The sequence below is a fragment of the Heterocephalus glaber genome, unplaced genomic scaffold, assembly GCF_053883595.1.
Source record: "Heterocephalus glaber isolate CG9 unplaced genomic scaffold, H.glaber_assembly_v1.0 deba00001454, whole genome shotgun sequence".
NCBI classification, from domain to species: Eukaryota; Metazoa; Chordata; class Mammalia; order Rodentia; family Bathyergidae; genus Heterocephalus; species Heterocephalus glaber.
In genome coordinates, this window is record NW_028258303.1 from 11,330,748 (window position 1) to 11,344,756 (window position 14,009).

General features: G+C 36.8%; 1 protein-coding gene across 2 annotated transcripts in view; it reads left to right on the plus strand.

Moving 5' to 3' along the window:
* Positions 1–803: 803 nt before the first annotated feature.
* LOC101723225 (broad substrate specificity ATP-binding cassette transporter ABCG2) overlaps positions 804–14,009 on the plus strand; it is a 183,189-nt gene continuing 169,983 nt past the window's right edge. Inside the window, exon 1 of one of the 2 annotated variants that reach the window (XM_021261057.2) lies at positions 804–1,334. The gene's annotated coding sequence lies outside the window, so the exon portion shown is untranslated. The remainder of the gene's footprint in view (positions 1,335–14,009) is intronic. The other variant, XM_087215840.1, reaches the window with a different exon arrangement.

Consider the following 14,009-nt stretch of genomic DNA (forward strand, 5'->3'; position numbering starts at 1 on the left):
AATTTAAAATCTTAGAGCTTTCTTTCTTAATGCTTGCAAATATCAATACTTTCCATGATTTGAACATTTAAGTAGGAAACTTGTTTTGTATGAAACCCCCTTCTCTACAAGTAAAACTGATCTTTTGTTTGGGAGCAAGTGTATTTTTTTCATACAGTTTGATGATTTGCATAGGTTTGAGGATACTGGGGAGAAGGTGGGGGCTGTGCTGCTTTTTATTGGTTATAAGAAGGCTATGCCCATTAATGCTTATATTAAAAACCTGAAAGGGACTTACTAACTGACTAACTGAACATTTTCCCCCTTAGTTTTGACAATATGCAGTTATGAAGCTAGATTACAGTGAAGCAACATCAAGTTGTATTAAACTATATTTTCCTTTCTGTCATACTGTTATAAAGTCTGATTATTCTCAAAAAAGTAAAAAAACTCCTCTTATCTCTTTCCCCATTCCATTCTCTGGTCTGTGACTTAATTTAGGTTATCTTCTTTTATCACAGTCTTAAGGTCCTCTTCTATTTCTGGTCTAGGAAAGGATAGCTTTAGAAGGATAACATGTTTCAAGTCTGCTTCTGTTTCCTCTTTAAACCTCTGCTGGGCCTTCGCAGTGAAACCTAACCCTGCTTTAGCTTTGCTTTCCTTCCTTTCCTTTTCAAATCTGTTGCATCTTCCGCTTGTGCTTGTTTTTTTATACTAGAAGGCAGAGCCTATGAAAGGAGCCCACTGCTTGCTTCAGGACTAGCAAAGACAGGAAGTTTACGCAGAGAAAACCTCTTGCTATAATTGGTTTCGGCCCTTCTGTTACCAAAATAAAGTTTCTGTAAATGCTGGAGGTGCTGTCATCGGGATTCTGTTGCATAAAGAGCAAGATATAAAAAGATCTCTCTGATGTGAATTTTCTTTTTTAAAAAATTCCTCTGTTAGGAGCAGCAGGAAAGGTTGTTAAGCTGATTGGGGGCAATAGGCTGTCTCTGGTTTGAATACTAGTGGTTGAGAAAGAAACTTGGTGATAACCAGATAACGGTGGAGAGAAAAGGAACTTAAGTAACTAGGAGAACTCTTAACTTTAGCGTGGATATTTCCTCAAGGCTGGTTTGTTTGGAAAGGCTCACAGCTTTCTGATAGTTGCAGGATCCACGTTTGGGCCAACAAGTTCTGAGTGTTTCTCCTGCCCTGTGAACCGGCAGGAGGGGAAACTACATTGGTTTGTGTAGCAGGCCTGGCTGGATCAGTCTCTCTTAGAAAACCTCCAAGAGTAGAAATCTGGATATTGCCACTGCCTTTGTACTGAGGTTTGGGCTGCTTTGCTTCCAACATCACACATCATAATTGAGGTGAGTTGTCAGTTTTTGTTATTCCATATTTTGCACTAGTGGGGATTAAACCCAGGGCCTCACACATGTTCTCTCTCTCTCTCTCTCTCTCTGTGTTAATCTTCATGCTAAATGGAAAATCTTGACCCATGTGAATCACCTGGGGGTCTGATTTAAAAATCAAAGCCTGGAAGTGTAGCTCATTGGTACGGGGGTTGCCTAGCATGTGTGAGTCCTTGAGTTTAATCTCCAGCACTACAAACAAAACAACAAAACAAAACACACACATACCAAATAAACCAGGTCTAGGTGGGCCTGAGATTCTAAATTTCTAATCTCCCAGCTAATGGCAATGCTGTGGTCTGGCCCATACTTTGAATAATAAAGGCTTAACCCTTCTGGATGTTTTGCTTTTTTAGAAGGGGTTTGTGGGGAGGAGGGGAGTGCAAACAAAAACATGAAGGTATTTGGTTAAGCATATGATTTATGCAGAGCACCTGACAAGAAATCAGACATCATCCTTACCTTGGTCATAGCTATTTTGATGGCCTGGCTTTAAGTTTGGGGGTTTGTGGTAAACAATTCCTACATGTGGCAAGCCATGTAACTCTGAGAACAGATGTTGAGCTTTTACTTAGATTATATGGACCACTTTGAGTAGAGCCAGAACTTTCTTCGTAACTGTAGAATTAGCTGTTCATATTATAGTTTAATGGGTGTAGCTAGTGATCACTTTGGTTTTTTAATTTTAATGTAATGCATGTAGATATTAATAAAGAAAATATAAATATCACTCTTCTTATTTCTATGAAAAAAATTTAAAATTTCATAAAATAATTAGAGTGGGCCAGGGATTTAGTGCAGTGGCACCGCATCTGCCTCATATGCGAAGGTCCTGAGTTTGATCCCCAGTACAGAAAAAAAAAAAATTAGAGAATAACAATAGTTAATACATTGTGTATCACAATCTTAAAAGACTGACCAAAATGATACTCACAATAGAAGTCATAGACAAAAAGTACTCTCTTACAAAGAAGATAATTTGGGAATTATTTGAACTTCTCCCTGTGTCCTATTTATCCATCTTCTCTTTTGTTCTCTCCCTCTCTTTCTCTCTCTCTTCCCCCCTCCCCCTCTCTCCCCCTCTCTCCCCCACTGTCAAATTTCCCCATAAGGTCAACATTGAACCTAACCATTGAATTTGATTAGATTCTCATCCAATTTGGTTTGCAATCAGAATCAAGGAAAAAATTAAGTTTATGAACCAAGGTGTGTGTGTGTGTGTGTGTGTGTGTGTGTGTGTGTATATATGTATGTTATTTTGAGTTTTTCATATAAGAGAAACAGGATGAGGGTATTACATTAAGCATATGATTTATGTAGAGCACCTGACAAGAAATCAGACATCATCCTTGCCCTGGTCATAGCTATTTTGATGAACTGGCTTTAAGTTTGGGGATTGGTGGTAAACAATTCCTACAGGTGGCAAGCAATATTTAAGCTTGTGTGTCTGACTTATTTCACTTAACATTATGTTCTCAAGTTACATCGAATTACCTATGAATGCCTCAAGTTTATTTTTCCTTATGCAAAGCAGTACTCCATTGTGTATAAATACCATATTTTCTTTATCCATTCATTTGTTGATGGGCCTATATCCAAAATTTAGCTATTATAAACTGTTCTGCTATAAACATGGGTATGTATGTATCCTTGTAATGTGATGACTTTAACTCTTCTGGGAAGATGCCTAGAAGGGGGTTTGCTAGGTCACATGGAATTTCTATTTTCAGTTTCTTGAGGAATTTCCATAGTGAATGTACTAGATCATGTGTTTTTTTTCCTTCTGTTTATGTGATAAATTACTTTTATTTATTTGCATGTGTTGAACCATCCTTGCATCCCTGGGGTAAAACCTACTTGGTCTTGGTGTTTGATCTTTTTGATTATTTGTTTCATTATGTTGTCCATATTTTGTTGAGGATGTTTGCATCTATATTCATTAGAGAAATTCATTAGTTCTCCTTATGGATAGATCCTTGTCTAGTTTTGGGATTCATGTAATGCTAACTACCAAGAATGATTTTGGGATTACAGGCATGGTGGTTCATACCTGTAATCCCAGCACTGGGAGGCTAAAGCAGCAAGATTGCCATGAGTTTGAGGCCAGCCTGGGCTACATAGTGAGTTCAAGGCCAGCCAGAACTACATAGTAAAACCCTGTCTCAAAAAACCAAAAGGGGGGAGGGGAAGAGGGAGGAAATGGTTTTGGGAATATTCCTTCCTTCTTAATTTCATTAAAGATTTTGAGGAGTATTGATGTTAGGTCTTCCCTGAAGTCCTTGTAAAATTTGGCAGTGCATTCATGAGGTCCTGGGCCTTTTTTAGTTGGTAGGTATTTTATTATTGCTTCAATTTCATTGCCTGTTATTGGATTGTTCAAGATTTTAAAATCTTGGTTCAATTTTGTTAATTCATATGTATCTAGGAATCTATTTCACCATATAGGTTTGCAAAGTAGTTGCTAATAATTTTGTAGGTTTTGGAAGTGTCCGTTGTGATTTCATTTTTTTCATTTCTAATTGCATTGATGTGTGTCTTTTGCCCATTTTAGGGGGTAAGAGTGGCTAAGGTTTTATCTATTTTCTTTATTCTTTCAAAGAACCATCTCTTCAATTCTTTGATTGTTTGTACTGTTTTTGAGTCTCCTTTTCATTGATTTCTACTCTGATGTTTATAACTTCCTTCCTTGTTCAAGCTCTGGGATTTGGATTATTCTTATTTTCCTAAGACCTTGAGGTAGGCCATTAGGTTATTTATTTGGACTCATTCTGTTGTTCTGATGTGGTCATTCACAGCTATACACGTGCCTTGTAGGACTTCTTTCATTGTGGTCATAAATACTGGCATCATCATTTAATTTTGGGTACTGTCTTGTTTCTTCCTTAATTTCTTCTGTGACCTATTGATCATTCAGGAGTGTGTTATTTAATTTACATATGTTTCATAGCTTTGTGGCTTCTTTTGCTATTGATTTCTAGTTTCATTTCACTGTGATCTGATAATATGCAAGGTAAAATTTTGATGCTTTCGTATTCACTTAATCATACTTTATTAACTAGTATGGTCTATTTTGGAGAAAGTATGATGTGCTGCTGAAAAGAATGTGTACAGTGATACCTCAGTTGTCAAACTCAATTCATGCCAAAGTCATGTTTGAACACTGAAAAGTTTGATAACTGAACATATGTTTCCATAAGAAAAAAATGGAAAACAAAATAATTGGCTCCAAGGCTGCAAAATTACACTTACCCATTTATTTTTCCAGGACTTTAATAAATTTCACAATGATTTCTTTCTTTAACTTTATTATGGTTCTCACAATTTTCCTTTTAGTTTTACTGCTGGTATCACTAACTTTATTTGGAGCCATGGTTTTGATATTTTATGCAAATAAAGTGCAAAACCCCCCACAATGACAAATATTTTAAGGCACTAACACAAGCACAGTATGTCGTCTGGGTCAGAGTGACACTTAGACTGATGTGTCACCCTTTTGTGTCTATGGTAAGACATAACATAGGACTCACTCTCGGCCCATACAGATTTTCTCAAGTCAGATTTTCAGTTGAACTATTGAGCAAAGTTGCAAACACCAAGCAGACCCTTTTTGAACTGTTCTGTTTGAGTAGTGGAAAGTTCGAGCTTGGAGCTGTTCGACAACTGAGGTATCACTGTATTCTGTTGTTGGGAGGAACACTCTGTAGATATCTATTAGGTCCGTTTGCTTGAAGGCTTAGTTCAGCTTGATATTTCTTTGTTGATTTTTTGTTTTGTGATCTGTCTACTTGTGATAGTGGGGTATTGAGGTCCTCCATTATAATTGTCCTGATGATTATCTGATCTTTTATATCTATTAGTGTTTATTTTATGTAGTTGGTGCACCACTGTTTGGTGCATATATGTTTATAATTATTATCTCTTCCTATTGAATAGTTCTGTTAACCAATATATAATGTCCTTTTTTGTCACATTTGACCAGCTTTGGTATAAAGTCCATTATGTCTGAAAATAGGATAGATACTCCTATTTGTTTTCAGGTTCCTGTTGCATTAATATAGTCTATGCTTTGATTTTTAGTCTATGCATTTCTTTGTGTGTTAGATATCTTTCTTGTATACAGCATACGGTTAGATTTGGTTTCTTGGTCCATTCTACTACTCTGTATCTTTTGATTGGGGAATTGAATCCATTCACATTGATAGTTATAATTTATATGTATTGATTTATTCCTGTCATTGTGTTACAGTAGTACCTTGGTTCATGAATGCTTCTGTTTGTCAACAGAAGCATTTGGCAGGGCTTTTGCTTCTGTTTGCAAATATCACATCAGGTGACAAGACTGTGGCCATCTTTCCTGCATGAACACAAATGCAGCCATCTTCCGCACTCTGACACATAGTCATGGGTTCCTCTAGTTGAGATTGTAGTCAGAGACAGACCTGTGTACACTTTCTGTGAAGCTTTTTTGTATGCTTTAAGCACATTCACTATTGTACAATATTATTCAATCCAGAATGGCTCTAAAGAAAGTGCAGAGGGGTAATGAAAATGACAAGAATGTGCAGAGCAGTAATGAAAGTGACCAGAATGTTCAGAGTGATAATGACGGTGATCAGAATGTGTAGAGAAATAAGTAAGGTAACAAGAAAGTGCAGAGCAAGAGTGGTAAGAATAAGGTTTTGAAGAAATAACCATTGAATTGAAGAAGGAAATTATAGAAAAGCATGAGTATGGTATTTGTGTGACTGATCTGACCTTGGAGTACAAGATGGCAAAGTCAGCAATCTTGAATATTTTGAAGAATAAAGATGCCATCAAAGGAGCTGATGTGGCAAAAAGAGTAATGATATTAACCAAGCAGAGGACACAAATGCTGGAAGAGGTGGAAAAATTTTTGTTAATGTGGTTGAATGAGAAACAACTGGAAGACAATAGTGTTATTGAAGCTATGATCTGTAAAACAGCCAGGAAATTGCACAGTGATTTAGTGCAAGAAAGCCCCTCTATAAGCTCAACAAGTACAAGTTATAAATTTAAAGCCAGTAGAAGGTTGTTTGATAAATTACACAAGAGAAGTTGCATCCACAGTGTGATAAGACATGGTGAAGCTTCCAGTTCTGACAAGGTTACTACAGAAGCCTACCAGAAAGAATTGATGGAATTTATGAAGGCAGAAGGATATATCACTCAACAAGTGTTCAACTGAAATGAAACAGGTCTCTCCTGGAAGAAGATCCCAAATAGATCCTATATCATGCAGAAGGAAAAGGCACTGCTGGGGCATAAGCCCATGAAGGACAGATTGACTCTTCTGCTGTGTGTGAACATAAGTACCAATCTGAAGATTAAGCCACTACCATTCCAAGACTCCTTGTGCATTCAAGGAACAGAACGTGAACAAAGCCAGACTCCCTGTTACATGGAGGACCAATGCAAAATCTTGGGTCACAAGGCAATTGTTCATGGAATGGCTGCATGTGGTGTTCTCACACACTGTTAAATATCTTTCAGACAACCAACTGCCTGAAAGGTTGTTTCTTCTGATGCACAATTCTCCAGTACACCCTCTAGCCTTGGTGGATGATATGGACACTATGACTTCATAAAAGTCAAGTTTCTCACCCTCAACATGACACCTCTTCTGCAGCCTATGGACCAGCAAATGATCTGCAACTTTGAGAAGATGTACACAAAGGCACCTTTTACCAGTCACTGAATGTCACTGAAGAGAAGTCACTGAAGAGATGTCCTTGACTCTCAAAGAGTTCTAGAAGAAATATTTCAGTTTCCTCCACTGCATCAACCTTATTGACAAACCCTGCAAAGATGTCACATACCAGACCTTAAACAGCCTAGATGAAACTATGGCCAGAATGTGTCATTGAACGTGATTTTGAAGGGTCTGATGCACAGGTAGTGGAGGAGATTGTGTGTATGGGTAAGAGTATGGGTCTATATGTCAGTGGTGCAGATATAGAGGAGCTTTTTGAGTACCATAAGGAGGAGCTGACAATGGAAGAACTTGCTGAACTCTAGAGTGAACAGCAAAGGTTACTTGTTGAGGAGCATTCCACTGAGGAAGAAGACGACAGAGAGGAGGTTGGCAGTGATGTAATAAAATCCATTATGGAAAAATGGAATGAATGCCAGGATTTCTTTTAGAAGCACCCCCCACCAACATAACCGTGTAATGAACAGAGTGTTGAATCTGATGAACGATAATATGGTCTCTCATTTCCAGAGGATTATGCAGTGCGGGAAAAAAAATTGGCATTACAGATTTTTCATCAAATTGACCCTATAGCTGAGACAAAGAGGAGATGAAACCCCTGAAGATCTCCCCAATATCTTTACAGTGGGGACTTTCCCTCCAAACAATAACATCTTCCTCACCCACCTTCCTGTCCTCCACACCAGAAGTCACCCCAAGCAAGGTTAGTGTTCACTCTCTTCATACTATACTGTACTTTGTTTCATATTTTTGTGGTTTAAAAAATATATATGGTTCAGAACAGATTAACCTTATTTACATTGAACCTTATGGGAAAGTTTGATTCGGTTCACCAAAATTGGTTTGAGGCCACATTTGTAGGGGTAAGAATGAATTAACCCTGTTTACATTGAACCTTATGGGGCAGTTTGATTTGGTGTGTGACCAATTCAGTTTGTGGCAAGAATTGTGAAACGAATTGAATTAAGTTCATCAACCAAGGTATCACGTATTTACTTGTTGTTTTGCTTTCTTTCCCTTCTCCTTAATTGCTAGCCCTACCTGATGAATTCATTATCTCTTTCTAGGATGTCCTTGAAAATTTTCTGGAGTGTTGGTTTAGTAGTCATGAATTTCATTAGGTTCTCTTTATCATGGAAATATCTTATTTCTTCATAAATTTTTAATGATAGTTTTGCAGGTTATATAAGTCTGTGTTGGAAACACTTTATTCCAAGTTCTCCTTGCCTTTAAGTTTTGTGTTGAGAAGTCTTTTGTAATTCTGATGGTTTTCCTTTCTAGGTGATTGGTTGCCTTTCTCTAACAGCTTTAAAGATTCTGTTCTTGTGTTGTTCTTGCAATTACTAACACAAATTATGCAGCCAGAATCCCTGGGTATGAATATTAGTGCCATCACATGTGCAAGCTGTGAGATTCTGGTGAAGTTAACTCCTCTATGACTCAGTTTTCTTATCTGTGAAATGAGAATAATGGATCTAATTACTTAAAGTATTTGTGAGGATCAGGTGATTTAATAGTATTGGGTACAGAGTATCTCTGTGTGAATTTGTTGTTATTATAAATAAGTCTTGCTCTATTCATAATTATACCTTACATTAGAAACACCAACCATAAGAATTCACAGAGATATTAAATGTTCTTCTTTGATATAGGTGTTACCCTAAGTTTAATTATAGTCAGACATGTTCTTGTGTGTGTGAGACAGAATAGGTCTTGGGATATTATTAGCACTTCCCATGAAGGGAAGAACAGTTGATGACGCTGACAAATTGGCAAGGGCATAATTATGCAGAGCTTTGTGTATCATTCTAGGAGATTGAATTTGGTTCTGACAATGATGGAAATCTATCTACATAGTTGTAAGCTGCAGCGTGAAATCAGAATTGCATTTAAAATACGTTGTTTGAAATAGGAAGTCCAAGGGGTTAGGGGAAGTAGGAGGGGAAGGGGAAAGGAAAGAAGGGAAAGGAAAAATTATGAGAAAAGGAAAGAAATGGAAACAAAGTCTTTGTAAATAGGGAAGGGTGGACAGGGAATGGGGAAAAAATAGGAACCAAGATGCATCATGTACATGTATAAGTACCCAGTGATGAATGTGAATGCATACCTGAATGTATACCTAAAATGTACCAATAAAAGAATTTAAGCACAAAAAATGTTTGCTATAATTTGGAGGCTAGTTTGGAAAAAAAGTGAGCTAGAAGTAGAAACTTGCTGGGGCTGTTGCAGTAGTACTAGGGAAGAATAATAAAGACTTTTGAAATAAGGCAGTGGGACAAATTACTCAGTTAATGGAAGGGGCACGTGCCATAACTCATAAATGAAATACTTATATGGTAGTGTTATAAAAACTTCTTTCCTCTGTGGTGCTGGGGGTTGAACCATGTGGTCTATGCACATGCTAGTCAAGTGATCTACAAGTGAGCTATATTCATAGTTTAAAACTTCTTATTTTCTTTTTTTTATATTGAAACCTTTTGGGGTCTAAAACTGAGGCTGTTCTGTAGTCCCAGCCCCCAGCTCCTAGTAAGTCCCTGCTAGATGTTTGGTGAGTAACAGGTAGAGTAGAATAAATCAAATCCTCCTGGATTTGTGGTCTACAAAGTTCTGTGTGATCTGGATTCTGCTTCTCTCTTCAACCTTGTTGGCTTCTTTTTACCACTGTTCTTATCACACTGACTTTCCTTTAAGTTTTTGAAAATGTTGAACTGTAGTCCAAACTGGACTTGTAGTCCAGGGGCTGGCAAATCTATCCTGCCAACTGTTTTTATTAATAAAGTTTTATTAGAGTAGATATATGTCCATTTGTTTGTGCATTGTCTTTGGGTGCCTTAGTGCTACAACAACAGGCTAGAATCATGTGACCAAGGAGACAGAGACCAAATGCTTCCAAAGCCCTTTATAGAAAGTTTGATCTTGTCCTTTGAACTTGTTGTAACTTCTAATTTAGAACTCTACTCTCAAGAAAGTTATAATAATCAAAATGTGTGGTACTCTCAGAAAGATAGACATACAGGTGAATGGAGTAGAATGATGAATCCTGAAATAAACCTTCACATGAATGTTTAAAAGGTTTCCAGCAAGACTGCCAAATCCATTCATTGGAGGAAAGGATGGTCTTCAACAAATGATGCCAGAAAAACTTATGCTATATGTAAAAGAATAGTCAGACTCTTACCTCTCTCCATACACAAAATTATCAAAGTACTGAGCATAAGAACTAAAACTATAAAGAAGAAAACATAAAGAAAAGCTTCATAACATTGAATTTGGCACTGAGTTACTGGATGTGATAATGGAGCACTAGGCACAGAAAAACAAAGTAGATAAGTAAAAATTAAAATTTTATGCATCGAAAGATATTTTAAAGAGAGTTAAAAGATAACCCACAGAATAAAAGAAAGTACTTATAAATCAAATATTTAATAAGGAGTTATTGTCCAAAATATAAAATGAATTCCTACAGTTCAATATCAAAACCCCATCCAATTAAAAAGAACTTGAATAAACATTTCTTCAAAGATATACAAATGGCCAGTGCATACAAAATAATGTTCAACATCATCTGGAATTAGGGAAATACAAATCAAATTCATCATGAGATACTAGTGCACATCCATTAGGATAGTCCTTATTAAAAAAAAAAAGAAAAGCACACACAAAAACAAATGTCCTTTAGGATGTGGAGAAATCAGAACCTTTGTGTGTTGTTGGTGGGACCATAAAATGGTGAGGCTGCTGTGGAAAAGTAGTACTGGAGTTCTCAAAAAAATTAAATCTAGACTTATCATATGATCTAGCAATTCCACTCTGAGTATTTACTCAAAAGAGTGAAAAAAGGGGCTTGAACAGATATTTGTACACCCATGTTCATAGCAGTGTTATTTACAATAGACAAAATAGAAGTAACCCAAGTGTTCAATAACAGGTGACTAGATAAACAAAATGTGATATACCTAAGGAATGGTATATTATTCAGCCTTAGAAAGAAAATTTCTAACATATGTTACAATATGGATGAGCCTTGAATATGTTATAGGTGAAATAAGACAGACATAAAAAGGACAAACACTATATGTTTCTATACCTAGAATAGTTGAACTCATAGAGACAGAAAATACAATGGTTGTCATTGGGAAGATGATGGAGTGAGAAATCATTGTTTAATGGTTATGCAGTTTAAATTTGGACAATGAAAGACATTCTGGAGATGGACGGTGGAGATGGTTGCACACCAATGAGAATGTACTTAATGCCATGAAAGCACCCTTAAAATTATTCAAATGATCATTTTATGTTATAAATATTTTGCCACAATAGAAAATGTAACAATTTAGACTCAAGTATTTCCATGACTAACTCCTACTTATTTATCAGCACTGAAATAAAAAGTTTATGGATTTTGGACAGGTTGAATGCACAACCTATATTACTTTTGGGTTGTTATCTTGGTAGACAGAAAGCATGAGTGGGAGGGCAAATCCCCACTTCCACCACATGTCACTACCATCACAGCTGTCATACATGTGGGGTTCACCGTTAGACTGACTTAGGCCAAGACTCCATCTCTCTGATTATGTTCATAAATTACTACTCTGCATCTTTGAATATTTTTTTGTGTGTGTAGGACTGTAATTTCAGAGGAAGTATGTAATAACCCCCGGAACTGTTGACTATTTACTTTCCCCATGTGTTTATTTATGTGGAAGATGTATTTGGAGCAGCATAAGTCAAGGTGTGTTCCTGGATTTGAAAAACCGGCATCATCTGGGAACATATTGAAAATTCAAATTCATGACCTTTAGTGCAGTCCTATTACATGAAATTCTCTAGGCATTGGGTACCAGGAATCAGTGTATAAACAAGATTTTTTTCAGCAGAAGATTGAGAACCAGTGATTTAGATCATTAGTTCTCAGGAACATACCATATTTACTATAATTTCAACACTTCTCATGATCCAGCAGAGAGGAATATTTATTTGTATTTACAAGATGACACAGAACAGAACGCAGAACATCCTGTCATAGAGTAAGGAAATAGAAGATGGGACTTAATTCCAAGTAGAGATACTGTCTTTGACTTTAGAGAGGAATATAGGCTCCTCTAGGTTAGAGGAATAGGAGAGAAGGCAAAGTATTCTGACAGGTGAGCAGTTATGGTGACGGGGACCTGAAAGTTCTCCTTTGCTTTGCTTCAGTTTTCTCAGTAAAGCAGGAAATAAGGTTATAAATAATGTTATCATCCAAGAATGACTATGGGAGGGAGGGAATATGAGAGAGTGAGAGAAAGAGAGAGAGAGAGACAGACAGACAGAGAGAGAGAGAGAGAGAGAGAGAGAGACAGAGAGAGAATGGCAATTTCAAAACAGGAAAATAGAGGAATGAATGGATAGTTTAGGTTGGACACACCAGTGATGATCCTGGCATTGAGATTCTTTATAATGAATTTAAAATCAGATGAATCATTGTTCCTATATGTTTTTATTCTCCCACATTCAACTGGGCTGTAGGCAAAAATAGGGAAGGCATGAGTATAACTACAATTTGTAGTTTTGCTAGGAGAATGGGAAAGCAAAGGAGGAGCAAAGGAGCTGAGGGTGTTTGCGAAGACTTGATTATAGTGAATGATCATGGAGTTTGAGGGCATGGAGACTAAAGAAGACAGCATTTGGTGAGGCACTGTGAAATATTGTCATAATTAATGGGCTGTACATCCTTGTGGGGTTCAAAGGGTTCTTGGAGTTCAGTTACTGAGGGAGCCAGGTGAAAAGTGAATGACTTGTATAAAATGAGGTCATAATGACAAAGTCTACAGTGTGATCTGAGAGTCAGGGCAGAGAGCAACATAATTGGAGGAGAGATATTCGATGTAGTCAGAACCACAGTACTGGGAAGACCATCTGTCTGTATACGGAATCACACAGAATTAAGACAGAAGTAGCGTGACAGAGAGTGATAGTGTACTGGGAGGTAAAATTACTGATAAATGGGAAAGAGAGTCTTGGAGTCAGAAAATGGCAGCAACCATGAGGTGTAGTCAGAGAGAGTTTAATGACATGATGACATGAAATTCAAACGAGATCTTTTGGGGGAAGTTAGTGGTTGATACACTTTGTGATGTTCATCTTTTGCAATGGTTTCTCCTCTCTGAATATGTTAAATCAGAGTGTGAAATACCCAATGTATTGATAGCCTCAAAAGTTAGTTTCCATAAAGACTTTAATCACAAGAGGGAGCCAGAGTCCAGAAAATGATTATTATTTTCACCTCAAGCTGGGCCAACAATATTTACTTCAGAGTGAAAAGAGATACTATTAATAATTTTTGAGGGGCAATAATATGCAAACTGGGATTGTCCCCAAATGAAGCAGGATGTGTTCACACCATGTCCTGCCAAATCTGAGCCTGGGAAATTTAACAATGAGCCAGCTTGGCACAAAAAACTCTAATTCCTGTAATAGTTTTGACAAACAAGCAGGTAAGAAGGGTAAAGCTATCATCTCAAAGAGAAAGTGGAGGCTTTGCATTTCATTTTACATCCCTAATTATATTTATCCCCAATTCCATTATCTCCTCAGTGCAATCCTAGTGTCTTCAAATAAAAATAATTGCTCAATCCCTAAAGTATCATGGTCATTCTGAAACAGTCAAAAGTGTTCTCTAAATTCCCTAGTTCTACTTACGGATCTTTTATCTTCTTCATTACATGGGAGTTATGTTTGTATTTGTTTTACTTCATTTTTTAAGACATGTTGAAAATGTTTTTTCCTAAGTCCTCTATTTGTCACACTTATTTTTTAAAAAAAATTAATTTTATTGGTACACTGTAGGTTTACAATATAATGAAATTCATCATTGGAGATTTGTACCTTTACATAATATATTTTGATTCTTATTTTTG